Source organism: Cyanistes caeruleus, chromosome 14, assembly GCF_971803275.1.
Source record: "Cyanistes caeruleus chromosome 14, bCyaCae1.hap1.1, whole genome shotgun sequence".
NCBI classification, from domain to species: Eukaryota; Metazoa; Chordata; class Aves; order Passeriformes; family Paridae; genus Cyanistes; species Cyanistes caeruleus.
The window spans coordinates 10,916,797-10,944,301 of NC_141714.1; the positions used below are offsets into that span (position 1 = coordinate 10,916,797).

A 27,505-nucleotide genomic window follows, 5' to 3' on the forward strand; every position below is an offset into this window, starting at 1 on the left:
GTGACTGTGTGGGATCTGTCCAAGCAGTGTCAGGAATCTTCAAAGTCCTGACAATGAGGTTAAAAGAAGACCAAAAAGGATGTGGGAAAAGGTACTCCTAGGCAACTCCATGCAATGCGTGGGTATTCACTGCAGCCAAACCCAGGTGTGCACCATGCAGCCACAGGACGTGTGCCTTCTGTATCTAAAAAGTACTTTCTTCATGCTATGCAGGTGAATGAGACTCCAGAAAAGTTGCACACCAACAGAGGTATATGCTACACTATTATGACTATAAACTTGATGGTGTTGCATCATCTGTGGTAATGAAACTCAATATAAAAATTAAGAGAAAAGCAATATGAGTATACATTTCTTTTTGGACTTGTTCTGCTTATTTCCAGGATTTCTTTCATAAAAATGGATGATCCTGCACAAAAAAATGACTTGGTGCCTGTACGTGACATATTCTCTAAGTTGCACGCACTGAATCCAACCCATCCTGGACTGGTTTTTGTCAGGTCCACTGCACTATTTGTATAGGGAGAACATGTTAGTTTTAGGAATTCCTATAGTGCAGTTTATATACAGTAGCTGTTTAGAGTTCAGCTGGGCTGGTCTTTCAGCCATTTCCAAAAGGCACATCCCCCCATGTCAGTCAATAAATAGGGCAACATCATTGTCATGAGATGGTAGAAAAATCCTCTGAGACTACTCTAAAAGCAGGAGATTCACTGGGAGTTGTTATCATTTGCTTGCACTGCTCCTACAGATTCTCCAAAAACAAATGGAAAAATACAGTCTCTGGTCCAAAGTATTTTCAAGACACAGCTGCACGTGATAGAGCTAAAGAGAGGCTCAGTAAGGACACTGTAATCCTGACCTTGTACACATATACTCTAGTACATCCTTAGGGATGACTGTATTTGGATGGCCTAGAAAACTTACATAACCATCACTTACTATTTCCACAAAAGCTGTATCCAGATGATAGGGTCCACATTCAATTTCCTTACATTCGTACATTAATTATAAAAGATATTTACTATAGCTTCCTTTTCAGCAGGCCAGGATAAGAACAACAAAACATTCAGCACATATTATATTACTGTGTTAACAGGATTTTGACATGATTATGAGGCACTAATTAAGTGTTGGCCTATGTTATTAAACAAAATTGCATGCCAAAAGTATTGATTTGGAAATTCCTGTTATAGAAAAATTATTAAAAAAATATATAAATAAATGTGTTAATCAGGTAGGGCTGATCTAAAACACATTAATTACAAAGCCAAGAGTTGGACTTGATGATCCTGGTGGGTTATCTTCCAACTCAGCGCATTCTCTGATTCTGTAATTCTGTGAAGGCTGTATAACCATGAACAAATTGCAGTTAAAGGCAGAATCATTTCTGTGAGTGATGCCAATAGGTCAGAACAGCTTTCAGCACAAACTCTACAGTGTTGGACACTGCCAAGAGAAGAGCAGGTGGAATAGGGATGAAGGTAAATTTATTTTTGGAAATTTACCAGAATCCAGGGCTGAATCACAACATGCAGGGTGCCAAGAATATCTGGCATTAGAATAGTTAATATAAGCAAACTTTGTAAGGAACATAAAAATCTCATGCTTTAGGGATTAAGCTGAGGTGCAATTAGCAGATACCAGGATGAGATCTTTAGGAATATGTTATCCTGTGCCTACAATAGAAGTTTTAACACGTTTCTGACTGAAGCTCTTTTCACTTTGATGCCAGTGAACTGTCAACCTGGGTGATGCCTTCACTGGAACCTCAGACATTTTTATTTCCTCCTTTGTCTGATCCTTGGGCCATACAAAAAATCCCCAGTTACTCCTGTTTGCTGCACAGTAGAGGATGACAGGGGAGCTGAGGCTGTCAGGAAAGCAAAGAGTTTGCTTCCTTGTGGAGAAGATTCCCAGTTGAGCATGGCATGAGCTGTTGGGCTAGCTTGGCCAAAGGCCAGACTACCCCTTACTGCTCTTGCTGAATCAGATGGAAAAAAGCATTTTTATTATCTGAGATCTCTGATAACTTCTTTCTTCCTTGTGGCTACTAGGAGCCAGGACCCTTGTTCTTGGAGAGAGAGAGGTAGAGTCTGACCTTTTTACTGATCTATCATTTTTCTCCCCTGTGCTTTTTCAATGTGGAAAATTCTCCCCTATGCTATATCATGGGGAATATTTTGGTTTTGTGTTAATATTTAAACAATATTTAAGGTATGCCAGCCAGAAAATGAGCTGTACAGCCACTGGTGGAGTAAGGAAAAGAGCACCCACAAGTCACATAGGCTGAAGGAGAATATCACATGGAAGGGCAAGAACAGAAGACAAATCTCAGTGGCTAGAGGCTTAATCCGTAAACCTGCAGGTTTTAAAGTGTTGCCTGTATTGGCAGCAGAGCTTCTGAACCACTGGGAGAAAAAGGAAAGCAGTGAGCTATTTCATCAGAAGGTTTCTAAACTCTTTACAAACCAAGATTAACACCAGCTGTCCAAAATAAAATCCTGAAAACTCACCAAAGCAGCTTGAGGACTTGTGCTCCTGCTCTCCAGGGCTGTGGTTCTTTAATAGCTGAGGGCTGGGTAGATCAGCAAAGGTCACACTGAGTCACAGAGACTCAAATTGAGAGGGAGAATTATGACCATCATTATGCAGCTGGGGATGCCACAACAGAAAGACATTGACATCTTTAACCAAAATTAAACATCACTCTCAGTCAGGGACAAATTCACACAGGTATAGATTCTGCAAACAGAAATATCTGCTGTCCAAGCCATTTTAGCTTATTTCTGTCATTCACCTCTGTCATTCCTATCTTATTAATTTCTTACAAACTAATTTTCAAGGAAGAAAACTTATTTCTACGTTTTATCAGTGGCAGAGGCATTAAATTCCTGAACAAACTGAACATATAAATCCACGATTAAAATAGATACACATAGATACAACTTGTCAGCTTGGAATAAGGCTATTAGCCTGCACTCAAGCTGGAAACTTCTGCAAAGGCAAACATACAAGGCCCTGGTTGTTTCTGTATGGTGCTGTTTCTGATTGGTGGGCAGCTGACAAAATAATTGTCCCATTCAGAAGAGTATTAGGCTTCCCTGGTGATACAAAAAGTAGGACTTGAGACAGTAAAATGAAAACAGTGCTAAAGTGTAAACTGAGTCATATCCAGCACTCTTCACTTTCCCTGGGCAGCACAAGGAGTTTCACTGAGGTTGGCTGTTCAGGATTCAATAGATTTATTCATGTAGGTAAGCAATGTTTGATGGGAGAGAGGTTGTGAGTCAGACCATAAAGCAGGACAGAAAATAGTTGGTGCCTCAGTTTATTTGAATACTCAGTGAGTGGTCAGATTAGGAAAGAGTATTTTCTAACCATATTGTCTCTTGCAGCTTCATGTCCCAATTCAAATATAACCACATTTGCTCCTTTTGGGGTTTTGTTTGTTTGGTTTGGTTTTGATTTTTTTTCCCCCTAAAGAACGTTGAAGAAGATACAGTGAAGGAAGTCTTTACAGATGTGAGGGGCCTTCTGGGTAACTTTGAAAGGAATCACTCTGTTTGCTCTCATGTTTTTTTTCCCTTCAGAATGTATCTCTGTTGATATCGCAGCTTGATTCAGTTCTGACTAAATTATTGTACTTTACAGTATGTTGTACTATTTAGCAAAATTAATGTGAATAAACGTAAAGGCAATAGCTTTCTCTAAGGAATTGTAGAGTTGGGTATACGTTGGCATTGTCAGGAAATCTGGGAGAAGATTTTAAGTCTTAATAGGTAATGAGGTGATACTGATGAACTGAGTTCTAGTGAAGCACCACCTTGTTATGATCAGCACAGTAACCTTTGTGTGATTCTGAGTGTTGCTTGATTACAGAAATATATCCTCAAATTCAAAAGTCCTGTGAGTTCTGTTCAAAATCAAAACTGTCAAATGATCACATTTTTGTAATGTGAGTGTTACACAAAGACAAGATAAAGAAAGGTTCAAACACTTGAAATATGTGGCTGTTAACTTGTAGGGTCATCTAATAACTGAAACATTTCAAATGTGTTACCAGTATCATAAACTAATCAAAGAGGGGACTTTCAAAAATCTGCTACATCCTTGTGTAGCATCTGTCTTACAATCTAGACATATGAAGTAAATCAGTAAGAATTATATATTATTTTTAAAAAATACGACTAAATAGAAGAACATTTCCACATATATCTTTCTATATAAACCTGTTTTTAGGAACCATTGATAGTAAGAGTAGAATCTTATCCAACTAACCCCAACCAACCTTATGTTCATAGGAAGGGTGTGTGTTGATAGGTACTTAAGATGATTATCTTGTGTATGTCTAAGTTCATTCAGTGAGTGCAGTGACAGAGCTCAAAAAGTCATAGCATGTTATTACGTTTTAATGACACACATTTGATTTAAGATGACATTCCACAATAGAAGAAAAGACATGAGAAAAAAGAAAGCATTGACTCTGGGACATATTCTGCCTTTAATATGTACACATAGCTTTCAGTGATGTCAGTGGGAAGTCTGTAAAAACTGAAAGCAAAATGTGACCCAAAGAGAAAATTAGAGACAGCTATTTTGAAAAGCCTGAAACTCTCAAATGTGGGAATAGTGGCATAAGATGGCATGTGTGCTTGCAAGAGAAGGGGAATCAGAGTTAAACAGTAAACTCTCTACTCCTGGGGGATCATTTATGGTCTCTAAAGAGGTTAATGTGTGTCCTGCAATCTGTTCTCATATGTAAGTTACTTTAGTCATGCTGAGAAGAAAAAAAGAGTAGAGCAGATGGCCATGACAGATGAAGACAGCAGCCAAGACTTCTCTTCAAGCAGAAGGGCCATTTAAACCTAAATGAACTAGTCAGTTGAGTGATGTAGAGTGCTATCAGGTAGAAGATCTGGCCTCATTAGAAGAGGAATACTCCATAACAAACTGTCTTTGGCTCAGAGTTGGGTACTGTTCTGCACTGTGGCCAAAGAGAGCCCAGGCCTTGTTTTAGGCAGAATATGATCTACAAGAGTCACTTAATGTAAACAGAGTCACTTAATGTAAACAGAGAATCCAGCCTCAGCTGAGGTCAAGCCATATGTCTTAAATCTGTGTAACTTATTCCTCACTACAGCTTTAGCATTTCAATTCCAGTCAGATCCCTGCTCTAAGCCCTTCCTTGAGAACAGACAGGTAAGACCTCCTTTAAAAAAACAGCAGGATTAGGAGGTGCTAACTGTTGCTTGCCATGGAACCTGGCCATCTGGGTCTACTCTGCTGTAGTTCATTCCACTCTGCCTTGTTTCATAGCAGGAAAAGGCTATGACTGACAAGTTTTTCCTTGCCCTGACATTCTGTTTTTATTTATTTATCTCTGCTATTCTGATAACATAGAGGAAGACTTGCTTCAGTGAAAGAAGTGATAGTCCCACATTTAACTCTCTCATTTGCTCATGTGCTTTAAAACCTATGCCTCTGAGTTTGAAAGAAAAAACTTTTCTTACCAGGTTTAAGATTATTACTGGTGAGGGAATATTCTGTTGTTTTGTTTTAACTGAAGTAACTTGAAGGTTATCATAGAACAAACTTTGGTTTTATTGGAATGTATTGATTTATCTCACAAGAAGCTTCAGCTAAAAACTAGATATTATTGAACACTCTTGAATTATTCTGTATTTACTGACGTCATCTGCTGTGCATTGAACCCTGATCTCTGGAATTTTTTGACTGAATTTTTTCTTTGTTTTTCTTTTTTGGTCAGATGTAAACAAGATTGATTCATGCATAAGGAAGGGCGAAATATGTTTTATAATAGTGTAATCCCTTGCTAACAATCATTTGGCTAGGACAGAGAATTTTGCATTTAAAAGTAGTTGAGATTTGCTTTTCTGAATAATTACTGTGATTGCCTGAGGCTTCTTTGCTGAAATATCAGAGAGGAGATGGTTTCAGCAGCTGATGATAAACTGGACAACTTCTGGCATTTTAATTCTGTTCCAAATCAATACTGACAAAGTCTGACCTTGTGCAAGAGTTCTAAGTACACATTTGTGATGGAATCACTTCACACATTCATTAAGATCTGATGAACATTTTATGTGAATCTCTCAAACCTAGTTTTACCCTTCACGAGCTGAATACAAATAAGAGGAAAGATGAATTTTCTTTGTTGATGTGATTCCATGATTTGTATTATAGGAAACATCTGAGCTACTAGAAAATGCATGCAATTCGAGGATACAAAAACAAAATTCAAGAAAGCACTATGAGCAATAAATACACATGTAATAAAATGCAGTATATGTTTAATTTCAAAATTTTAAGAGGTTGAAGGACTTGGGCTATTATTGTGACCAACACAGCTATTCAGAATGAAAAGCTGTGCTTTAGAAGGTATACCCAACCTGACATAAAAAAATCAACCAAGCTTGTAGGTCTGACTCTTGCTTAGCTCAAAGGGAAGTTTGGTTATTGATATATTTTCCCCCTACTCTGGTAATATATTGGTGGTGTCCTGATTCATTAAGAAGTGCATAAACTCTGCTTCCAGTAACCACCAGGTGCCATTGCCATATAACAGAGCTATAATTTAACACTGGTTGGGACTTTCTAGACATAGCAAGGTTTTCTTTTTTAAAGGGTATTCCTGAGTGGAAAAACACAGCATCATAAATGCATACATGTCTTGAACTTACCTGCCATGTGGTGCAGGACAGAATGCCCTATTCATGTGGGAGCTCAGCTCCTGTTCAGTGATGGCAGTACCAGACTGCCAGGCTCCCAGCGACAATTAAGAAGAAAACTTGTCTGCAATATATCAATCTATGACATCAATGCAATAGGGAAACCAGAAGGAATATGATATGCCTGGAGTCTATGGACCATTAAAATCCTACCTGTCTGGGCTGGTTTCAGCCTTACTTATCCACTGTGAGGAACATGTAAACACAGCCCTGAACTAGAGAGGAGCAACTAGTAAAACTGGGGAGACAGCAAAGTTTTTGGTAACTATCAAAAAGGCAGGGAGAAGGGCTTGAGTACCTCACTGACAAAACTGGATGGATCATGCAGAGCAAAGAGCAGAGAGAGCTGGATCCAGGTATAGCTCAGCTGTGCTCCTGAGAATTCACACCTAGTTTTGACTCTGTCATCCAGGTAACTGCTAGGGAAGAAAAAATTCCCTGTATTCTCACACATTAGACAGAGTCATTTCCTGGCATGGGCAGGTTCTTTAGTCATTACCAGTCTGGAATTCACTCCCTAGAAAACAGACTGCCCATCATGGCCTGGAACAGGTCTTTTACTCCCCAGACTGAGTGTCCTTGTCAGTGCATATAGGACCCAGAGTGCTCATGCACACAGGCCCACTCCAGCAGGGCTGTGTGTGTTACATCCCTACAAAGCAGAGGTTCCAAATGCCAGCATGGGTTCAGGAAGTCACAAGCTGGCTGAAAGCCTGGCATTGCCTTCTCATACCCTGTTTCATGGATCAGAGCACCTCTAAAACTGTTCTGGGAGAGATGCTTCCTGCTCATCTGAACTATTTTACATTCTTAGAAGATCTGAAAATACTTTTTCTCACCCCTTCATGCATGCAATTCTGAAATTTCCTCAATCCATCATTCATGCAATTCTGTTAGTTTTGTGTCCAGTGTATGCTTAAGAGAAGACAGTGTTCATGTACTTTTGACCTTCCACACAGGAGGACTGAATCTTTATACAATCTCAGGGGCGAAAGATATATACAGAACCTACAAAGTAGAAAAAGTAAAGAAAAAAATGTATGAGTAAAAACACTACAAAAGATTGGAGAAGTTCACTAATTTTCTAACAAGTCTGTTAGCGGTTTTGCACAGTTGTCTATTTCTTTCGGCCTCTGTGCTGAACCTTTTGAACCAATTCAAGGGCCCATCTAAGAGTTGGGCAGCACTGCTGGTCCCCTTTGAAGAGTATTTGCCTAGTCTCAAGAGATCCTTGAAATTTGAAAACACTGTCTCAAACTCCTGCTAAAGTTAATTACTTTTACTGCATAAGTATCATGCAACAGTATATCATTGTGCCTTGACAATATTTTAAACTCCTATTAGGTATCCACTGACATTCAACTACACTTTTGTAATTGTTTCTTGTATATATCAGGCCATCATGGCCACACCACCAGTAACATGTTCTAGAAAAGCAAAGAGAGTGAAATACAGGTCTGAAAAACAGCACAAAGACCTCAGTTTTGGAATAAACAAGATTTTGAAATGTATATATGTCAAATGATGACAGCTGTAAATCTCTTTGAAGATACTTCCTGATAGCTGAAATATGTAAAATTATTAAACAAATTTCAAACATTTCTGTAATATACATCACTTAATTTATGTCCACTATGTATTCCAATTACCTTATTTTCTACACTGATAAATGAGAGCTAAAGATTAAATGAATAATATACAAAATAAAATTCGGTTCTAATTGGTTTCTATCAAGCATGACACCTCTCAAGAAAAGGTAAAAATGACACAATGACAAGAATAAAGTTATCTCGTGATGTTTCCCCATTCAAGAGTTCTGTTTCAAGAGTTAATTACATAGCAGGAAAAGTTGGTTTTTCATTTTCCAGTGCCCAGGTGTCAACCACTTTTCTTATCTGGGTTATATTCACACATTTGACTCTTACATGATGCTGTTATCATGCCAAGAATGCATTTACTAGCAAAGGATAATTGAGAATTCATTACTTGAATTTTTCTCAGGTTGTTAAATGACAAATTGTAATAATTATGACTTATTTTGTGACTACTGGTAACCTTTTATCTTTATACTTAACCTTCAGCCAATTTCCCAACAGTGGAAGCCAACAGGAATTCTGAGTGTAAAACAACCAGGGACATTGTTTGCTTATTTAAAGAGACACCCGTATCTATGTTTTATTTGTATCAGTGGGACTGAAGGATTCTTGAAGCATAAATATTTGCCTGTCATTTATTTTTAATTCCCAATATCTTTTTCTTCCCCTAGAAAATCCCTAAGCTCAGTGTAGGCTTTGTATATTCTTGTCCAGTTTATGTTTGCTTTCCATAAATAAATTTATTAGTTATTATATTGGCACAAAAAGGAAGCAGCTATGAAACACAAGTGAATCAATAAGTAGCCATAACAACCTACTTTGGTACTTTTGGTACTTATGGTACTATGAATTTGAATTCATTATTGCTGAAGATCACATCAGAAGTCCTGCTCATCCAGTTAAAGACCATGGGACTAATGCAAACAAAATTACATAGTCTCTCTTCATAGGCAACTAGGCTGCAAACAACTCATAAATGATCTGAAAACCAAAAACCATTGGTAAAGAAATTTGGCAAACAGTTACAAATAATACATATATTTAGAGAAGTCCAGACAAACTCCATTGACAAAGAAAAAATGTAGCCTAAATTCATCAGATAAATTGTTAGAGCCAAGAAAATAATCTTTCACAATTAGTTCCACTAGAGCACCTCTCAGTGATTAGAAATAAATAACTTTCTCATATGTGGGGATTGAACTGGATGGGGTTGATAATGAATTGGCCTTGGGCATGAACTTAAGATCATGGGAATCAGGCCTGTAGGCAGGAAGATGAATACATTAGCAAGCCTGTCAATATAAGGTTATGCTTCTAGAATATTCTTAGTTCTCTCCCCTGATTGATTGTCGTTTACTGCATTATTTTTCATATTCCTAATCCCAGTTTGTGATTGGAACCCCACCTTCAGACCAACCCTCAGATCTTCTGTATATATACTGTTGCACCCACACATTTTTTGCCTTTTGTGGCTTAACCTGTACTGTGTGTTTGCCTTTTGCCATTTGTTATTTTGCCATTCAAGTGGTTTTACTTTTCAGGTCATCCAACCGTGCTCGTTCCTTTTACTTGCCACACTCTTCCTGGCTGGCCCGGGTCCGAGGTTGGAAGCCGAAACGTGACAAGTGGCGCCCAAACAGGGACTCTGATATTCAAGATTTTCTGTGTTGGATTCAGTCAGCAGGGAGTGCTGTACCAGTACGCCATTCCCTCTCTGCCAGAGCTTTTGGATTGTGCCAGGCCTGGCCAGATTTTCGATGTTTTGGGCAGCCCTTGGAGGAGCGGCTAGCTGACCCGTGAATGCTTGCAGGGACTGCAGGTAAGTGGAGAGGGGACAGACCACCTGTTATCCTACTCTGACCAGGGGTGTATATCCTACCCCAATCCAAGTTTTAAGATGGGCTCCAGAATGCTGACTGTAGAACAGGGTATGTATGGATGTTTTAAGTTAATTTTATCAGCTCACAGGAAGGGGCTCGGGAAGTGAGAGCTAAAAATCATTATGAAGTGTGTCTGTTGCAATTTCCCTAGTGGCATGCCAAGCGGCGCAGACACCAACATCTTTAGAGTGGGCATTTGGGACTTGGTGGGGGTGAAGCTTTACAATTGAACAACTAAGCGAGATTCCGTGCCACCCTGCATGCTCCTCACCTCTTGCACGATCCTGGAGACTTTAAAAATGGAGGAAAAGCACCACAACCCCAGCTCCACTACCACTTCCCAAACTGAAGTGATTGCTAGTGCCTCTTGCACCTTTGAGGCTGGGAGTGCGACACAAGATTGGAGCTTGTTACTGATGCGGGAGCCCATGAAAATCGTAACTCCTGCTGCTTTGTGCCTCGCTTCTTCTCGTCCCTTGGACTGCCCTGGAGAGGGAAACAGGGTCAAAAATGCCGTGCCACCCAGAAGAAGCACTGGTTCACCACATTATTCTGTCATCCTGTGTTCCCCTTCGCCTCCTCTGCTTGGGACCCCAGATGGTAGTGCTGCCACCATCTCAGATCCTTCCCGCTCTGTCCCTCCTCTTCTCGCACTTTCTCCTTGTCCCCCCTCCCTGTCTAATGACAAGCAGTTCACCATTTTAGACTCTAATTCCCACCTTAACAATGACCACTATTTTAGCACCGATGGTCACTTTAAGGAGTCAGCAAACTACCAACCCTCCAGTCAACTTATCTATCCTTCGGGAGATCCTGCCTTCAACTCCACCCTATCTACCTTGTGGCACGCCCCTTCCACCTCAGCTCACTCGCTGGCACCAAGCCCAAAGCAACACCTGGAGTGCTGGGACTGGGACACTTGCCACACTGCTCCCAGCTGGCCCAGGTCCGAGGCTGCGTAAGCTGAAGCACAACACACATTCAGCAGATATCTAAATACTCTCCTGATTAAAATGTACGTTTTGCATTTTATGTTATTGGAGATTTGTTCTACTTAGTCATATGGTGAATCATTAGGAATATACACATGGCACTGAAGTGGAACAAGGTGAGTAATTGCACAGTGGAGCAGAAGGACCTGGCTCTGAGGGCTGGGGGTGTTCAGGGAGCACAGCTCAGGCTCTCTGCTCACACCTACTTCTGCCACACGACTTTGTGGACACACCTGCAGTGATTAAAGAAAGACCCATTGTGCTGATTACAATAAAGGAATAAAATACCAGCCCAGCACAGAACTGTCTCTGTTATTAAGGGGAAGTGGCCATTGATCTGTTAATTGCAGCTCACACCACTGAGGGTGACCGGTTTACTTCCACTGCATAGTAAACAAGGGAAGCACACAATTGCTTCTCTCAAGCTGGAAGAAATGAAATTGAGCTATCAAGATAGATTTCTCATTAGGTTTTTCTTTTCTTTTTTTGCAAGCCAAGTGCAAATCTCTACTTGAACTTGAACTAAGCAGATTTTTCTTTTATATCACATTAAAATTGAGCTACTGGTGATCATGCAGTGTCAGATTTTGCAGTCCTTCAGAAATCACAATATGATGGCAATCTGAGCCTGTGTGTTAAAGTAAGTCAGTGTCCTCACTCTGCATTTGTCCTTAGTGAAGTCTTAACTGTCCCACTAAATTTGCTTCAAAAGAATGTTGGGAAGGAGGCAGCATGAGAGCAACACAGAAGCAGACCAGAGGGGAAATTTAGAGAAGAAAAGAGAAAAAAAAAAAAGGATGATAGGAGCTAAACTGAACTTTTGGGAAACTATGATCAGCTCAGTGAAGTTTCATCTTTGTCTCCTCATGAAAGAAAGGGCTTCAAAATAATTGGAATATGCAAACCAGAGTGGGTTTTTTCCCCTAGAAAAAAAAAAAGGCAGGGTTTTTTTTTTCTTCAAAAGCAGAACTGTTTCATTCCATACAAAACAAAATGCATCACTTTGCTTCTGTTTTCCTTAGCTCTGCAATAGTGCTTATTACTTCTCTAAAGACAAAGATAAAAAAAAATAAATGTCCAGCCTCTCAAACCATTGATACTGAAAGAAGGAAAGGAGGGAGTGGCATTTTACTTTCAGTAAATGTAATATTCCCTTTCCTTTGCAACAAGTCCAATACTGGGCCTCTCAAACAAACAATTCAAGAGAAGATGATTTTCCCAGCCCTTCTCCAAACTCTATTGCTCTTGGTACCACTGAGCAAGTAAGGGATGATGGCTGAAAATGTCCCCTCCTGTTGTGCTCAGATGCCACCTAAGAGTTACCAGTGTGTGCTCCTGGCCAAAGACACGGCCATTGCCACAAATACTGGACAGGCACTTGCCACGTCCTCACCTAAAAAGTACTGAATTAACATGACATTTGAATGAAAGGTTACCCAGCTGAAACAGGCTGGGTTTTTTCTCTCCAGCTTGGAGGAGTCAGGTTGGAGTTGGAACTCTACCTGTTCCTGAGGGGCAAGGAGAGCTCCACATGGACCCCTAATACTTGGGGAAGGGACACTTCTTGTGTGTGCTGTAGTCAAGCCCCATGGGACTGACTGCAATTAATGCTGCCCTTATGTCCAAGGTACCAAGTCTCCTTGCTGAGACATCTCATGGAAGGGACATATTATGCTCCAGCTTTTCCCTCCACATCACATTTAAACACAGTAAAGCCTGGTTTTAGCTCAAAAGCAGTATGAAGATTCACTGAATGATGACCTTACTGGAAATGGAAAGTAAACTTTTGGCCATAAAACATTGAAGTTCAGAAGCAATTAGTGCTTACTCTTCCCATCAGCATTTTGTGCATTGTTGCTGCTGCAGTGAATAGGTACAGGAAGAGCTTTGGGAATCCCATATGGCAGGCCATCTCCTCCAGGCCTTCAGGCTGATCTCTGCAGCTGCTCAGGCTTATGTTGGACAAGCCTGTCATTTCACACACCCAAGACAGACATTTTTTTACCCCCAAAGGTGACCTGCAAGTAAAAACAGAAAAAATCGGTTTGTGCCCATGTTTTTATGTTCATCCTAACTGAAAAGAACATGTGGTATCTGCACTCTACCTATTGCTGTCAGTTTGTTTGCAGGCTGAGGTTTTCTCTACCTGCAGCAGAACAAGAGTCTGCAGAGATAGCTAGAGAAAATAGAGAAATTTAGGAAGTACAAGTATTTTCTTGTACAAATACAAGATTTGGGGATTTGCTATTTCATGAAATGCAAATGATTGTGAATTAAGACATTGAGAATAGTTGTCTATTGAACAAGAGTAGACAGACACAAAACTGTCATGGCCCAGAAGCAGCACTCCTTTTATTTTTTATAATTTCCTGCCTTGCCAAGATTTTTAAATACAGCACAAACAACAAATAAAATAATTACATTTTTAAAAATTGTAATGATATAATCAAAATTGGTATTTTTTTAGAAGGAAGAAGCAGCATTTTCTGTGATAACATAGACAATTATAAAAGATTGGGAAACAAGGATAAGAGTAAATGGAACATTTTCTGAACTATTCTTCAGAAGTTCATAGTACCTGATTAAGGGCCATTTCAAATTAAAGAAAACCTGCAAGTTTCTGGAAGAATTATTTACTGTTCTCTGTGGTACCCAGAAAGACAAAGCATTGTGTGATCCTACCTTCCATCTAACAGCAATTCCATGAACTCTAGAACTTGACAAGACTCAGCTGATATCTGCCTGTCTCACTTTTTCCCTGCATTCTGAGTAATTCCTCCTTCCAGCCTCCTCTCTCTCTCCTCCTCACAGCATTTCTTCTAGGTTTGGCCTTGTGGTAGAGGTTAAAGAACAACAAAGCCAGCCAGAAAAAAAAACAACTACAGCTGGAATATTCAAATGCATCTACATGTGTGCTTGCTGGGTTTATGAAATTCTAAGGCAAAAAATACTGATCTGAGCTCTGATGTAACATAAGGAATTTATTTATTAATTCCAGAGGATACAATTTTATTAAGCCTAAATATTTCACACCCATGAACTTCCATGGCACAGAAAATATCCTATAGCACTGGATGAGTTATATTAATATCAATACTACATCACTTAAGGAGACACTGTTAATTGCAATAATGCATCTGCTGCAATTGTGAATGGTACAACTGATTCTCTAGCAGGTTATTTGCCTTGGAAGAATCCAAGACAGCTCTTTGGTACTGAAATTAATTTTGGTATTGGAAATATTGCTTCTCCCACAGCACCATGCAACAGGCAGCACTGCATTTCAGAGGCTTAGTGTTCCTTGCCATATAGGGGAGTAATGAATGCCATATACCATAAGCTTAAATGCTCATTGCAAGTCACATTCAGAATGCATCTGAGAACGTAAGTACTAACCATTCCTGAGAGGAAGTAAGGGCTGGACCAACAAAGCTAGAGGCATCATTGTTGCTGGAAGAAATGCCACTCAGATACTGATAGCAGAAAGAAAAGAGGCAGAAATTTGGTTTGCAATAATGAGAGTGTATTAGGACATGGACAGAGTTGTAGTGTAGCCCTTCTCCTGCAGGGCTCCACCCTGAATAAAATATTAGAAATGCCAGTGCCAAAGGAGATGAAGACCATTAATTACCTCAGAAAGAACAGGTTGGGCCTCCCTGATATCCAGCTTAGAGCAGCAACCCTGCAGTTGTCACCTTGCCCTCCTGAGCACAGGTGAACTTTGTGCCAGCTCTCCAAATGGGACAAAAGGCCACCTTCTTCCCCTGTTTCCCCATGCATCCTGGGTGGGATTCAGCATATGCATACAAGGCTGGTCCTGGTTCTCAGACACTGCTCTGCAGAGCTGCAGCTTGTGGTGAAGAAATCTGAAGGGATGGCAACTCCATTGCTCCTGCTAGGGGAAACATAAACATAAAGTGTATTCTGTAACTGAGAGAGGGAAGACGTGGCTGGTTTAGAAATATTTTCAAATGGTTCTCTGAATGGGTTCCTTGCTCTCAGTATAGCATTCTGTTCTCAGTTTGGTCTAAAGAGATTTCACAGCCTGGGAATGATAGGACAAAGTGTCATTTGTTTTCTCTACAGACATAACTGCTTCCTTCTCAGCTTTTGCCTCAGAGGTATAATCATGGAAAGACAGAAAACTTGAGCCTCTCTACAGCTGCAGATCGACAATTTTGAAACATAGTCTTAGCCCTTTCAAATGACATCTGTCTAATGAGAGCAAGATCTTTTCTTCCCCTCACAAGAATTCAATACATTTTGTTGTGTAAGAGAATAGAAATATAGAAAATGTGCAGTACTTAATTCAGGGATAGTGGGCATGACAGAAGTAATAGTAAGATAAATGTGGGGCTCCTATCTACCTTCTACTAAAACAAGAATAAGTGAACAAGCAAGTGAAGTTGAAGTGCAATAAAGTTTAAAGTTAATAAATACTTTTTTCCACATAACTTATAATTAACCTGTCAAGTCAGAACTGCAATAGGTCACCGACACCAAGCACTTAGTATTCACAAAAAGATTAGACAAATGTGTCCCAGTTCTTTTCTCCATCTAAGGTGAATTTACTCACTGAGGGTGAGACTGTGCAGCTCCCAGATTTAGAGACATCTAAATGTCTCCAAAGCAAGTTAGAAATATGCCTGAACAGGGGTAAGTTAAATCTGTAGTGCACTGTCTCTGCTGCCAGAAACTGCTTCAGGCCAGGAAGAAACTTCTACAGCAAACCTTTCAATGAGTGTTTTGTGAAGTATCCTTCCAGCACAGAAATGTTCCAAAGATCTGGATTCTCTCTCTTGGCTGCTGGGTGATGTCCCAAAGGTCATTTCAGTTCCCCATCCTCTGTTTTTCCCACCTCTAAGTAGAGGTGCCCTGAGATTTACGTGATAGGTGTTGTTGCTGTGTCTCCCAAGACAGGACACGATGCTGACACTTTCAGAAATGATACATGGTGAAGACTGCTCATCTTCCTGCATGATATGGCAATCACTACGGACCTGTGAAAAACAAGTGTTTTAACTTGTAAGCCATAACTTTTGTAAGTCATATGGTTTGCACTTTTGTGTGCTTTTTCAATTTCCTTTTTATCCACCCAAACCTCCAAAAATTAGTTTTCATATAATGCCTCCAAATTAGTCAGGGGTTCAGGATTCAGTTTCAAACTATGAGCTAACAGATATAGCTACAAAGTCCTCACAGAATTAAACACCACATTAAGAAAACCCACACACAATTGAGTTGAGAGGCCAAAAATCTCATTCCACTTTAATATCAATCAAATAATTAATTGTAGCAATGCACCAAATCTTTTTAATGACATGTAGAAATAACTTATGCCCTTGAAATGTGTCTGAAGCAGAACTTAAATAGATCAATTATTTCAGTGATTCATCTCTGAGATTTTTTTTTGGTAAGGCTAAACACATTTCTGTGTTATGATATCAAATGATTAAAGAAGGTCCTCTGAGCTAGTCTAAATTAGGCTAAGTAGAAAAAAAATAGGGAATTACTTTTTATGGTCTATCTTAAATTTATCTGTTCTTTGTTAAATACTTCCCGAAACTAGACTCTGTCAATTAAGAAAACTACTCAGTGATAAATTTAACATGATCTTTTGTTATCTGTGTTTCCACATGGAGTTTAGCATCCTTTTAAGGGGAAATGAAGTTCTTCAAAGGGAAGAAAAAAGTGCCTCATACACCTATACTGGCATGGACTTCTGAAGCAAAGTGACAGATGGGTTAGGACTAGCTGCTAACTGGTTTAAAATGACAAAGATGAGTCCCTCTCCCATTCACCATTTATTTTCTCTATATTTTTCAGTGTACTTTCTGTCATCACAGTAACCAGTTCAACAAGTAATGCATAAACCCCTAATGAATTGAAACAATGTTCCAATTTTGTCCTGTTTTGTACCATATGAATCTATTTTATTTTTCTTTCAAGGTCTGTGAGTTTAATGGTCACTAGTCTTTTTAAATTTTTCTCCATAAAATCAGCTGTGTTACATTACAGTTTTCACAGCCAGCAGCCCTCACAGCAAATGATGGTTTGTGTGAGTACACCAGGATGTAGGACATGAAGAGAGCACACACTGGGCAAAAGTCTCTGTGGTAGCATGGTGGCCGTAGTCACCACCCTCATCTCAGAGTTCCTGCAGATGATTTTATCAGTTGCAGAATCCTTCAACAGATCTAAATTAAAGAGTTGGATTCATTAAATAATACACTCAGATATACAATATAGAGTGTGAAAGTCTGCATTCATGTTGCTTCAGTTTCAGCAGGTTATTAAGAGGCTACCTCCTCACCTGCCTTAGTGACCATGCCAACTTCCTGAAGCTTTCCCATCTCTGGAGCATATTTAGAAGAACTGTGACAAGGCTTGACTCCTTGCCAATGCTAAGACAGGCAGTGATAGGAGAGGAAAAATGCTCTGTGCTCAAAGGCTTCACATTCCAAACATAATAAATTGGACACTACCTGCTGATGATTCAGCACAAAACCTGCTATTACACTAAATCTTGCAGTCTCATGACAGACAAATAACACTGAAATTATTTCATCTGACTTACTGGACCAATCTACTGGACACACACACTGTTTAGCAGAAGGAACAGCTTTTGGCTTCTGTATTGGCAGCCTACTACAGTAAACTAGGAAAATTAAGTATTGTTTTCCCAGTTTAATTACTAAGATTGTGTTTACTATTTTAGACAAGCACATAGATCTGTTACTTTTATCACATAGAGAAGCGAACTGCGTTGAATACTAAAAACATGTGATTAAGCAATATAAAACAAGATGTCTCCAATATTAAAAGTAACTAAAGTTACAAAGGCCTTGTTATTTACATACAGCACAACACATCTGAGACCTGGTGGCAGAAGGCAACATATACAGGAGAGATACAAGACTTGAAGAATCACACATTACATTCAATACATTTTCTGATGGTTTGAAGGGGAGACAAACTTTACTTCTATCAGATGCTCTTCAATTTTATGACAAATACAACTAATGCCCTGAAGATAAAGGAGAGCATTAGAGTACAGCAGAAAAATACGCTCAGCCTAGAAGGCTTAGCACAGAAAAAAGACAAAAGAGCTGTAAAATTTCACTCCATATAGAATATTCCAAAATAGGTTTGAGACAAAAATAGGTCACAATTAAGAATGTGAAGTGAAAGAATACAAAGAAATTATACACAAGTATGAAAAAATAGCATTTTACAGCTCTGGAATGCTGCACAGCTACTATTAACCCTTCTAATACCTTTGTGCTGTTATTACAACTAAAACAAAAGTGATCATACTGTGTCTACTGGACTTCCTGCACGATTGAACAGCTGAAATACTTCATTATTGTTTCTCAAGTGCTTTTATATTGGTGTTCTATGAAACAGCAATATATTCCTGCTATTCCAGATACAAGAGCAGGGACAATGAAGTGTTACTGAAGATAACCAAGGTAACCCGAACCACAGCCACAGTAAGGTCTGAGCTATCTTCCATCATTCATGTTCATCATGCTCTGAGGCAACAGTGACCATTTAAAGCTCATTAGAGCATACATAAACAGAGGGAGCTCCAGTATTCCCTAATAGGGGCCACAGATCCTACACCAAGTCTGCTGAAAGGGGGGTTTTCAACTGCTATGAAAAAAGTGTTTGTGTAGAAAGAGGTTTTCTAGGTGGAGATTTAAGCCCCCACTAAGCTGGAAGACAGAGAAGGGGAAGGGACTTTTTTATTGCTCTCCACAACTCCCTGAAAGGAGGTTGCAGAGAGGTGGGCGGTCTCTTCTCCCAAGAAAGGGGTGGGCCATAGTAAATGGACTCAAGCTGTGCCAGGGGAGGTTTAGATTGGACATTAAGGAAAAACTTCTTCACTGAAAAGCTGATCAAGCATTGGAAAAGGCTGCCCAATGAAGTGGTGGACTCACAATTTCTGTAGGGATTTAAAAGATGTGGAGGTGTGGTGCTTAGGGACATGGTTCAGTGGTGGGTTTGTCAGAGCTGCTTAACCCAGTCAGTGTCAGGGTAAACTGCTGAACTTGATAATCTTAAAAGTATTTTTCAATCTAAATACTTCTTGATTTATGTTGAGTATCCCCTTCATGTTAGAGCATGTTTCTATGTGTTTATACCTTTCATGACAACAGAATACTTTCCTTCCTACCTGCATGGTAAACATCATACCATAATGCCTGTCACTGGATTTTCTGTTTGCTTCATGTCACATCTCCATTAGATAACAAACTTGCCTTAAAAGAAGATACATCTTTCAGTGACTTGTGAATTGACTGTTTTTACACTATATTCTGTAAATAACATTAATGCCCACGCTGGATGTCAATGTGGCATGCAATGCTGCTTCACAAATGGGCACCTTATTAATTTGGAAGTGAGTTTAGGAGATAAAGTAATAATTTGCCCTGCCTGGGCTAAATAATCACACCTGGAAAGTATGATTTGACTTAAACATAAGTCACTCTCCTAGCAGAGTTGTCATTTGACATGGACAGCTTGGCTGGTCTGTTTCCACAGTCTTTCTAGGTGATAGAAATGGAGCCAGAGAAGAAGGGTGCCAGGATATTATCTGGCCCCATAGAAAATCTAGCTTAGCTTTTGGATATATATTGGATATAAATAGGTGATTACCTATTTGAAGTGTTTCATAAATAAGATTTAAAAGAACAAATTGAATTTTTCTACTCTGTTCCATTCTGCACTGAATTTAATATCTATGTTTTCCTTTTAAATTATTAGTTACTGCCACACATAGCAGGTAGGCTGAAATCCTTTTTCATCCCTGCTTAGTGTCTCCCTACAAGGCTTACTTCCAAAATGATTGAAGACAAGAGTTCAGAAACAACAGACACTGGCAGCCTGCCAGTCACATGCACCCACACAGATGCAAAGTTAAAAATATATCAATTCCTGCCTCATACAAGTGGGTGCACAGGATAGAGAGGGCTGAGGCAACAGATTGAGAGGGAGAAGTGTCTATTCACAAAGGGCAGCATACATGTATCTGTCAAGCAAAAGGCCATGAGGAAAGAATGGCAGCTTCTAGTACTTCTGTGCTGAGGGTAGGATGCCTTAGTCAAAACCTTTATTTTCTGGGATTATTTATGCTTAGAAATTTGTACCTGGACTTGGAATCTCATCCATCCTTCTTTCTTTGTTTTAAGGTCACAGAAAACTACCAAAGAATAGTAGGGACACAGTACTAAGGGTATGGCATAAACAATGCTGGTAGAAATACCTGGTTTTACCTTATCTTCTTGACAAAGGGATACCTGTGACAAACTTGTTTTCTGTGATCACCTGTATCTCTGCTATGCCTAAATGAGTGGATTTTTGATTCTTCTTTCACCGGGACTGAACTGTACCTCATAGGTGGCACATCCCTCCTGCAGAATTCAAGCTGGATTCAAGTCCTGGACAGCCTAAATATAGAAATATTTTTTTGCCAAAACCCCAAGGACTGTGCCTTAATTTTAGAGTGTTTGGGTTTTTCTTATTTTTTTGGTTCCAGTTTGATGATTAACTTCTAGTCCACATTCCCTAATTTGAGCAAATCAGTTCTTTCGGGTAGCAAACAGTTCTGAGCACACATTCATCTCCAGTCTGAAAGGTGCTATTTGATAACCGGTGGTTCAGACTCCGTCGATATCATGCAGTCAGGAAAACATCTCCCCTGTTGTTCTCCTAAACCTCTTTTCAGGGTCTTGTTCTAAATCTCCTTTTAAGAGACTTTCATTCCAAACAAACAAAGGGAATTGCCCTTTTCAACAATTTGAAGCAGTGCAGTGCCAAGATTTGTCTCTATCCTAATGGAAATACTTTGAATTGTGTACTGAACCCATTATCAAAGATAGGCCTTGGAAATTAGTTTCACAGTTGTAATAAATGGATTGTGTTTTCCTGAATGCACCCTCCCGAGCAGGGGTAAATCTGCTGCAAAATAGTCTTAGGATTTGCCAAACCAGGAGTTTGTCCCCAGACCCCAGGTCAGCAAAGTTAACAGTGCACAAGCTGAGCACTCTCAGGGCAGCAACTGCACAAACAGCCACAGAAAGGAAGGGTTTAATTTTATGTTATCTTAGGACCTGTTTTTGTACTAATAAGGTCAAGCCCTAGGAAAAGTGTGAGGCTTTGAGGCAAGCAAGGACTGGACAGGGTCAAGGTTGGCAAGAGGGTATGTTTATAATGCTAATAAACTAGATTCTGATTTCTAGTGCGAAGGGGGTAAATTACAAAGTGATGAAGCTTCTCCACAAATGTGATTTCTATTAACACTAAAGCAACCATGGGCATATAGAGAGGGGAAAATAGGTCTCTGGAGTTTGGTATTTTACCCATCAGTCATATAGCGTAACTGGTAGAAGAAAATAAACGGTATAGCAATAGCAAATCTTAAGGCAGATAGAGGACAGGAGAAGTAAAATATTAAATAAGAACAGTCACTATGGAAACTGCTGGATTTTACTATTTTAATACCTGTATGATTCAGAGTGGCAATAAGACATGGAGCCTTCTGGCTTTGGAGGAGGTATCAGTACAAATTTTGCCCAGGCTGGGGGCAATTGAAAGATAATCCCAATAACTGTTTATGTGAAATGAAACTTCACAGTTTCAGTTCATTTTCAAGAGTTAATATCTGTCCAAGAAATATTTTCACCATGTAACTATGCTTGTTAGAAGACCCAGCAGAAGGCCTAAAAACCTACTTGGGAAGTCAGTGTTTTCTCACTGTTTTACAACTTCAAGGCTGGGACTTGAGCCGGTTTGTTTTGCTGCTGCTGCTAAGATGATGCCTGAGACACCCAGATTTCAGTCTCTGGGTCTCACACTTCCCCATCATGGCCATCAAACCAAAAATGAAAGAAAAGCCTACACCGTGTTTGCAAAATGTTGAGGGGATGAAGCTAATGAACTGCAGAAGAGAAACAAGATCTGAAACTAAAGCGAACATATTCCTAAACTTGGGATTTCATCTAGATCAGCTTGTTCAGGTTACAGTTCCCACCTCTTCTGTCCTGGCTCACATCCAGCACAGTCAGGGTAACAAATGCATTGGAGTGTCCATAAAAGGCAAAGACATTGTGGGAGGAGTGATGGAAATGCATTTTTATTCACTGTTCAGATAATTTTGTTAAAGAGCTAAACTGCGTGAGATTTATTTAGTTTTTAAGACTTGAGACATGCAATAAAGGACTACTTGAACAATTATCTAGAAAAATGTCTCTCTAATATATTCTCAGTGACAAGTGAATTTCACACAAGTGAGATTCTTTCCAAAGGTATTTAAGGTGTCCTACTTGTTTGTACAGAGACTCAGAGGAAATGTAACGCTCTCTCCGTTTCCTTCCTTCAGTCCTGCCCACTAGACACAGTACAAGTCTGGACTGCTGCCTTGGTAGTCTCGCTACCAACTGCTACTGGATCCTAGAGAACATAAAGCAGATGGAGCACACTACCAACAATGTGTTTTGCCAGCTAGTCAATCAGCTGAAAACATCCATGATATAGCCAGGCTTTTTAGGAAAAAGATGCAAAGAACAGCATTAAAACATATTGTTTGACTGAGCACATAATGGCAGAGGTGAGAAAACCAGAGGTAACCTCACCAGATTGCTGTTTGGCACAAGTGATAGTCATAGAAAGGAATTCCATGTGCTCTTAAAAAAAGTCACTGCTGAAAACAAGCAGGTAAACTCACCATCCTCCTCCATCTAACTTACAAGGTGTTCTTCATGATGATGTGAATATTTTCAGTGGCAATACCCTAATTTCTGTACTATACCCATGAAGCGGTCTTTTGAAGACTGAAACCAATTCAAACAAAATGACAAAAATTTGCAAAGAAGAGTCTGTTTGGAACAGTGTGATAACTCCAACCTGATCAATAACTTCTTGACAACTGTATTGCACACAGAAGCTTCACAGTGAGACAAAACTGCACTGACAGAGAAACTGTGTTTACAGGACAGCCCATATATCTGAATTCTATACAGGCTACCAAAGCAAGATCCATAAAATGGGCTGAGCTTCTCAGGACCTTCACAACTAGAAAAACACAGTGTTAGGGAAAAAATACTACGTTTTCATTCACTTATGGATCTGTGAAAGATATTGCATTAGCAGAAGTCAAGAATTCATTTAAAAGAGAAAAGCAGCAGAAAAACCACACAGTTGCTGGAACTAGTGAATCACAGGGAGAAGCCCATTAACCATCAGGCTGCATTAGATTCAAAAACAAAAGAGAGTTCCAGCACCAAATTCACTTATGATAACAATTCCTTACAAATAATCTGGGCTCTTCTCTAAATAAATAAATAAGTATTTCAATATATGGAATATAGAGTCACATTGTGTTTAATGATACTGCTAGATCTGGTACATAGGAGCTTTACCCATAGTTGCAACTGTTCTCAATTTTCCAAGACACACAGCAGTACTTGTAAACAATGTGAAGGCAGCTTCACACCCTTATGCTTTGATTAAATAGAAATCATGTTATTTTGCTGGCTTGCTCACTATGTATCATGCATATCTGTTATTTCAAAGAGAATTTAGTCTACACAAAACCTCAAATAGGACTTGACAGAGAATGGGGGTATGGGTGCAAAATTTCCAATCTCATTATGTTTTAACTGGAAGGATAAAATTCCCTTTTCAGTTAAATAAATTTTTGTTAAGAAACATGTGCAAAAATATGAAGCTCAATCTGCATTTCATCTTTTTAAAATACATTCAGTTAACTGAAATCAGAACAATTTTGGTATTTTAAAATATTGCTAGAAATTAAACAACAAGATCACTCTGTAGCAAAGCAAGTGGAGCAGAAAGTTAGCATCTTCAAACTGTTCATTAGCCCAGAACAGTAACAAATATTTCTGTGCTTTCTGCACTGGCCTCCATTTTCTTTCAGACTCAGAGCAAGTTTTACAAAGGTGTTGTGATGCAGAAAATTTGTCATTTTTTTGTAAAACTGACCTGATTCACCTGAGTTTCTTTCTTGAGGTTCTTTTAATCTGCTCTCCAGGTTCTTATTTGTGCTCTCCCTTAGATATATGTGCCTCTTAGCAAAAAGCAAAATTCCCTATCAAGTCCTGCCTGTGTTACAAAATATTAAATTCATTTCTTATCACAAACTATGTATTAACTTAGGCATTTAAAATGTTTATGAAAAAGTGCTGTGAATTCCTTCTTTTTGTGCATCAAACTCCAAACCCACTGCATTTCTGTGGGTGTACAAGCAATTTAAATTTCAGCAATTATGTGTTAGTCAGTATTACTTTTTATTTCAAAGTAATGAGGAACTCAGCTAAAAATTATGATGGGCAAACTTCAAAGGCTTTAGAATTTGAGTTTGGTTTGGTTGTTGACTCCTCTGCTGTTAGACACTTCATCAGAAGTAATGTTCTCCATGGCATGAGAATCGTTTTTTTTCTAAGACTGATAATGGCAAAAACATCAGAGATATGAAGGTGACCCTGCCCTTGTACACCCATCTGTACAAGGGCTGCAGAAGCCACAGGTGTTTCCCTGCTGAATTCCAAAATCCCAGCCAGGCTTACTTAATATCTAGCCACTGCAGATGTGTGAAAAATGTGCTTCTGATTCCAGATTTTGCTACACACTTCTATAAATCAGGCTAGAGTGGTTGAGGGTTTTCTTTTCCCTCTTCACATCTGATTCACTTGGCAATAGCACTGAAACACATGAAAATATAAGGTTTTTAAGCTGCAGAGTGACTCCCACATTACCTGATGCTATAGTACAGCAGGAGATTATCATCATTTCTATCTTCCAATGAAGAGTAAATGCTATAATCAGGAAATTTATACCACTGTAAAATCTTAAAAGCATGGAAACAGAATTCAGTTTTTTGGTGTGTGTGTCATGAAAACAAGATGACAATGAGACAGCTACCTATGTCACACCACTAATGAAAATGTAATAAAGTGCCCATCTAAACTACAGAATAATGAAGTATCAAATTAAAATGAGAAGGCTATATCATAAAATTAATGACTTTTGTGATGTCTCTGGTAAAGCATAGCTGTTTTTCAGGTGTTATATCACACATCGTAATTTAAAACGTGCTGCTGTTAGTCCATCGCTTAGAATTAGTCCTATTCATCTTTGGTGGGATATTAGACCATCAGTTCCAAGTGCCCAGGTACAATTTCTGAAAGGGGAAGACATCCTCCACACTGTAGTAACATAATTTTCTGCAAAGATCGATCTGTAGTCATCATATAACATGTTCCAATAAGGCATTATTAGTTAGACATACTGGTTCAATTAATTCAGACCTGGTTTTGTTCAAAAGATGGAAAGTAAAATAAATGAGTTGAATGACAGAGAAGCTGAGCATGAGAGCAAGTCTGCCCACTAGAAATACCATTAAGGTTACTCTTAACTGAATTGAGAGACACTGAACCAGCCCACGTAAATCTCCTCCAGATGAACAGATCAGCAATGCATGTAAGAGAATTAAAAGCTTTTTATTCCTCTTTTTTTCAGGAAATGCTACAATCATGTTGTTAAAGAACTTCAATGGACAGGAAAAATCCCAACCTTCTTGTTGGGAAGTTGAACAACTGTGAGGTGCCTCTACCAAGGAAGGGCAAGATTTCGTTTCAGATAAGCATTGATAAAGTGAGAGGCGTGGCTTTAAAGCCCATCCTCTGCCTCAGGGGATGGGTCCTGAGAGCCTGGGAAGAGCTTCCCAACCCTGGACCCTCGTGGGGTGGCAGCCCAAGGAGTTCTGATTGGTTCTGTGCCCCTGGGGTTTCTCCCTTGCTATGCTCCTATTAGACCCCGACCTTAAACTCCACCCTGGTTCTGTCCCATAAAACCCCCCCACCCTGCCTCTGTCCGGGGCTCTGTCTCTGGATCTAAGCTGAGTTTGTTCCTGTGTTAAATAAATGGTTTCCTGAGATTAACCAAGCAGAAGCCCGTCTCATTGAGTCCCATGTAACTGTAGCCTCCCTGCATGCAGGACATGATCCTGCAGCTGCAGAATGCTAAAAACAACTTCAACCTCTTGTTGAAGTTTAGAGAAGGAAGATCATATTTTCAGTGAATTCAAAGATTCCCTGGCTATGCACAAGATTCAGGACACAAGAGCTCCTCACAGCCCACTTAGCCTGGCATGCCACAGGTTTCTGTAGAATTTTGATTAAGCTTCCAAATTATTAAGTTGAATTCTCTGGGCCAAAAACCAGAACAGAGAGAATGTGAAGCAGCTCTGCTCTCTTAAAGTACCTTAGTTGAAGCTTTTAAAATGCTTTGTACAGTCATATGGACAAATGTCCATATTTAGGAAAATGTGGTGAAATTAACTACTGGGATAGAATTATGATCCTGAGGAAGTTATAAAGAGACATAAGCAGAAGGAGCAAGACTCACTTTTGGTGATTGACAGAGACGTTTAACAGTGTGAATCTTGATACAATCACCTCAGCTAAATGCTTGTCACTCAGATGCTTCGAAGGAATGACCTGTCACAACCAGGCTAATGCCCAGAACTGGAGAGAAAGAAAGATAAAACTTACTCTTAGAGAAGTACCCTTCATTGTCATCCTGTTGGTATATTATCAGCTAAAACTGGAAATACGTGGGAGGTCTAAATGCTGTCTTAGCTGAAGTAGAAACCTGAGGCACCAATGCAGTAATCCATAATCCATAGCAGGATTCCATCAGTGTGCAACACTCTGGAGTTATTTCCCAAGCTGTCCTCCTGTGAGTTCTTTTAGACTGTGGAAAGCATTTCAAGGAGAAAACCTACTGTTCTACACTTTGTAAGTGGATTCCTATGACTGGACCTCTGGTTTATATTACACAAAAATGTCAAGGGAAGTCACTGCAAGGCAGGAATCCCTTTGCTTCTATTGTCTTGTCTTCTGACCACACCAGAGAAGACTGTAACACACCAGGAGTTCATTCCCTGTCACATACATCAGTTCCTAAGCAGACAAACTCTTTTATGCTTTACATCTGAGACAGGTTAAGTGACTGCTTTGTTTATTCTTAGATATTAGAGATATTTTTGAATCTTAATGATTCCTACAATTGATGATTCCATTTAGCAAGCCAAAGCAGGTCTTCTGGCAGCTTCCAACTGCAGATTTGAAATCTACAGTAGCTTTCTTCATCTTGCTGTTTTACTTGGTGCCATAGTTATTTTCTCATTTTTAAATTCACTATTAATTTTAATTAAACTCACCTACACTCATTAGTAGAGCTAATCTATCTTCACATTTAAA

At 39.4% G+C, this 27,505-nt stretch overlaps 1 long non-coding RNA gene across 7 annotated transcripts in view; it reads right to left on the reverse strand.

The window, feature by feature from the left end:
* Positions 1–5,366: 5,366 nt before the first annotated feature.
* Positions 5,367–27,505, reverse strand: part of LOC111928772 (uncharacterized) — a 131,566-nt gene continuing 109,427 nt past the window's right edge. For 2 of the 7 annotated variants that reach the window (XR_015276570.1, XR_015276573.1), the window contains 5 exons: positions 15,951–16,219; positions 14,851–15,114; positions 13,048–13,237; positions 10,499–10,713; positions 5,966–7,760 (listed from right to left, as the gene is read on the reverse strand). This is a non-coding gene — a long non-coding RNA (uncharacterized LOC111928772). Of the gene's footprint in view, positions 7,761–9,165; positions 9,329–10,498; positions 10,714–13,047; positions 13,238–14,850; positions 15,115–15,950; positions 16,220–27,505 lie in introns of all 7 variants that reach the window. The other 5 variants (XR_015276571.1, XR_015276574.1, XR_015276572.1 and 2 more) reach the window with 5 other exon arrangements.